This window comes from Physeter macrocephalus, chromosome 19 (genome assembly GCF_002837175.3).
Source record: "Physeter macrocephalus isolate SW-GA chromosome 19, ASM283717v5, whole genome shotgun sequence".
NCBI lineage: Eukaryota > Metazoa > Chordata > Mammalia > Artiodactyla > Physeteridae > Physeter > Physeter macrocephalus.
In genome coordinates this window covers 7,586,661-7,590,422 of record NC_041232.1, presented here as the reverse complement: position 1 = coordinate 7,590,422, position 3,762 = coordinate 7,586,661, and the positions used below count along the sequence as shown (strand labels likewise).

The 3,762-nt window shown below is 50.4% G+C and overlaps 1 long non-coding RNA gene across 1 annotated transcript in view; it reads left to right on the top strand.

Annotated features, from left to right (window-relative positions):
- The first annotated feature begins 2,322 nt into the window (after window positions 1–2,322).
- Window positions 2,323–3,762, top strand: part of LOC129391597 (uncharacterized) — a 37,912-nt gene continuing 36,472 nt past the window's right edge. The window contains exon 1 of the long non-coding RNA XR_008616011.1: window positions 2,323–2,392. This is a non-coding gene — a long non-coding RNA (uncharacterized lncRNA). The remainder of the gene's footprint in view (window positions 2,393–3,762) is intronic.

The following is a 3,762-nucleotide window of genomic DNA, read 5'->3' as shown; positions in this document are numbered from 1 at the left end:
CACTTCGTCCTGACACAGAGGAGATTAATGGCCCATAAAGAGGTGTAGCAGGGCTTCCCTAGCGGCGCAGTGGTTAAGAATCCGCCTGCCAATGCAGGAGACTCAGGTTTAAGCCCTGGTCTGGGAAGATCCCACATGCCCCGGAACAACTAAGCCCGTGCGCCACAACTACTGAGCCTGTGCTCTAGAGCCCGCGAGCCACAACTACTGAGCCCGTGTGCCACAACTACTGAAGCCCACGCTCCTAGAGCCTGTGCTCCACAACAAGAGAAGCCACTGCAACGAGAAGCCTGCACACTGCAACGAAGAGTAGCCTGCGCTCGCCACAACTAGAGAAAAGCCCGCGCTCAGCAAGGAAGACCCAACGCAGCCAAAATAAATAATTTAATAAATTAATTTTAAAAAGGGAGAACAACTGTGAAAATGATTTACAAAAAAAAAAAAAAGAGGTGTAGCAACCGCAAAGTTCAAGCTGCGGCTTCTGGAGGGCAGTCAACCCACAGTGGTTTTGGAGTCACTGATGGCCGGGGAGTGGTCAGACCTGCTCCCCCAACACGTGGCCCACTCAGCTGCGGTCATGGAAGCCTCATCTGGCCAGGGTTGGCAGCCCTCACTATGGAGTGGGGTCCAGAAACGCCAGGGCCGTCTAATCCCAGGTACCCAAGAGGGATGCCAGATGCTTCCCTGCCTGTTACTTGTAACTGCCCAGTCTCTCTCTTGTTTCTCAAACTTACTGGTCTTAAGACTGTTGGCGCTCTTAAAAATGCTGCAAGATCCCCAAAGAGCTTTTGTATATATGTGCTTCATATCAATAAAAATCATCATATTACAAATTAACACCAACACATTTTAAAAACATTTATTCATTTACAAATCACAATAATAAACCATTACAAGGTAACATACCTACCATGTTCGACTGAAAAATAACTATATTTTTGCACAGTAGAAATAACAGAGAAGAGTGACATTGATGATGGTGATGACAGCGGTTTATAAAACATCCCAGACCCTGACTGCCATCACGGGGATCTTTACGAGAGCCCCGTGCCTTAATTCCAAGATTCTTTTCATTTTCTCACTGGGGACACACAGAGATTAACTTGCCCAAGGGCAGAGCGGGATTCAAACCCACGCAGACGGGCTCCAGGTGCTGTATTCTCGGCCATGACGATGTGTATACAGTCTCCATTACAGATAAACATTCTCAGGCAGAGAATTGTGTCAGCCAAGGTGGTAAATCTCCGGCGTTGCACTTGGCAACTAGAAATACCAAGAGCATGCTAACTAGGCAAGGCTGGGTTTATTCAGTGTTGTGTTTGTTAAATATTTGATCTGGGAGAATTAAATGGCAGCTTCTCTCTAGAGAACCAAAGCTGATGGGCCCAGAAATAAAGTTGATGAAAACAGCCCTAATTGAAATCATACTGGAATGTGTACAGTTTACAAAACCGTCCCAGAAGTGTTAGTTTCTTTCATCCTCTGTTTAAATGACGCTCACCCGTCTTCCCGCAAATCTGCACTCTGCTGCATCCTTGAATCAGGCATCAACCTTGCCGGTCTGGACTTCTGCTGCAGCCCCTTTAATCCCCATCCTCTGTCTCCTGAGGGGCTCATGCCACTTGAATGCTACCTCCAAAGGTTTCCTTCAATAATAATAATGGCAGTGAATATTAACTGGTCACTTGCTGTGTGCCAGACACCCCTCTGAAAGCTAGGCACGGATTATGTACTCTGCGCCTCTCGGTAACTCTGAGTTATGTATTTTTAATCACCACCTTCCCCATTTCGCAGCTGAGGACAGCAAAGCTTAGAGCCGTCACATGATTTACCCAAGGATACCAGCTAGGAGCCCCAGCCCTGGGGTTTGCGCGCAGCAGCCGGTCTCCCCAGCTGGTTCTGAGCTGCTGAGCAGCAGTACCTCCCATCAGCAACGCACCCTGATCCGCCGCTGCCCTCCCTGGTCTCCTCTGGGTCCTCAGTGCCCGCTAATGCTTCAGTGTGGCATCCAGGTCCTTTAAAGTTGTGTTCCTGACTCCTCTCCGGGACTCTCCCTCCCGCCTCACCTTCTTCCCCTGCACCCTACCCTCCAGCCACACCGAGCTCCCCCGTTCACCTTGTCACAGAGCCGCCACACCTTCGCACGTGCCGTTTCCGCCCCGACAGCCACGCCCTCCTCACCAAACTCCTGCACAGCCTTGAAGACCGAGCCCCGCAGTCCTGTCCGTTCTGAAATCATGGGTGACTTTTTGCTTCCTTCTGAAGGCACTGTCAGAGTCCTCCATCCCCACGCAGATTTAACCTTATCACCTTGTGTTGTTTAGGGCATTGGAGGAGGGCAGAGACAGTGGATTCAGAACCGTCGGGGATCCACTGGGTTGTTGCCAAACGGGTAAGCACTTACTTTGCTCTTTCTCAGAAGAATTTGCTACTTCCCTATCAAAGCTGCAGCACCCACAATATTAGAGTGGGCATGCAGGGTCTCCTCCCTCCCCCGGGGGTTTAGGAATGTAGCCTGAAGGTCCTGAGTAGCTTACCTTGAAATGTCTTTGATGGCTCTTTGTCTCAGAAAGGAATGTAGATTTTATATTCCATTCAATATTATCTGCATTTGTTTCAATATAAAAATGTTTTGCATTACCTACTTTTTTCCCAAAAATATCTTCAAGTAAAGATGATCTAGGAAAATGAAAAACAAACAAACAAAAACAAAAAAAAGTCGGGTCCATGTCCAGCCTCCACTACTTACTAAATATGTGTAACCCTGCTCAAGTGATTTTGCACCTTTCTGAGCCTCAGTGGCCCCATCTGTGAAATGGGTATGATAATGGGGTGACATGCCCTCACAGGGGTATTATAAGGATGCAAGGGGGGGACTTCCCTGGTGGTCCAGTGGTTAAGGCTCCGAGCTTTCACTGCACGGGGTACGGGTTCAGTCCCTGGACAGGGAAGTTCTGCATGCCATGCAGTGCAGCCAAAAAATATATATATAAGGGGACGAACTTTCTGGACCACTAAAGAGGAGGGTGGGGCTTCCCTGGTGGCGCAGTGGTTGAGAGTCAGCCTGCCGATGCAGGGGACACGGGTTCGTGCCCCGGTCCGGGAATATCCCACATTCCACGGAGCGGCTGGGCCCGTGAGCCACGGCCGCTGAGCCTGCGTGTCCGGAGCCTGTGCTCCGCAACGGGAGAGGCCACAACAGTGAGAGGCCCGTGTACCGCAAAAAAAAAAAAAAAAAGAGGAGGGTAGAGAGGTTGCCCAGGCTCACCTGGCCACTGCCTTCTCCTCCCAGGTGTGGCCATGGATCTAAGGATGGGGCTGCATTTGCCTGAGAACTAGAAGAGGCCCAGGTGTCTGAGATTTTCCTAAGAAGGGCATAGACTGTGAAGGTTCTATTGAAAGGAGATAAAAGCCCCAAGTAAACGGGCTTGTGGGGACACGAGAAACAAGCGTTTCTGGGATCTCTCAGGACACAGGTCTAACCTCACGGAGCGTGTGTTGGAGTTGGGATGGGTGGGCAACTTCTTCTCCAGTCAATCCTTGGCCATCTACCTGGGAGCCTGCAGAGGGCCAAGTCACTTCCACAGCACCCAGGACAAACAGTACAGACCTGTTCTCTATTTGCTGCTTGAGGCATCTCCCCATGATCTGGTTGGGTTGAGAACTGGGGTCATCCCCCTTGGTATAAAAAGATCAGTTTGGGCTTCCCTGGTGGCGCAGTGGTTGAGAGTCCGCCTGCCGACGCAGGGGGCGCGGGGTCGT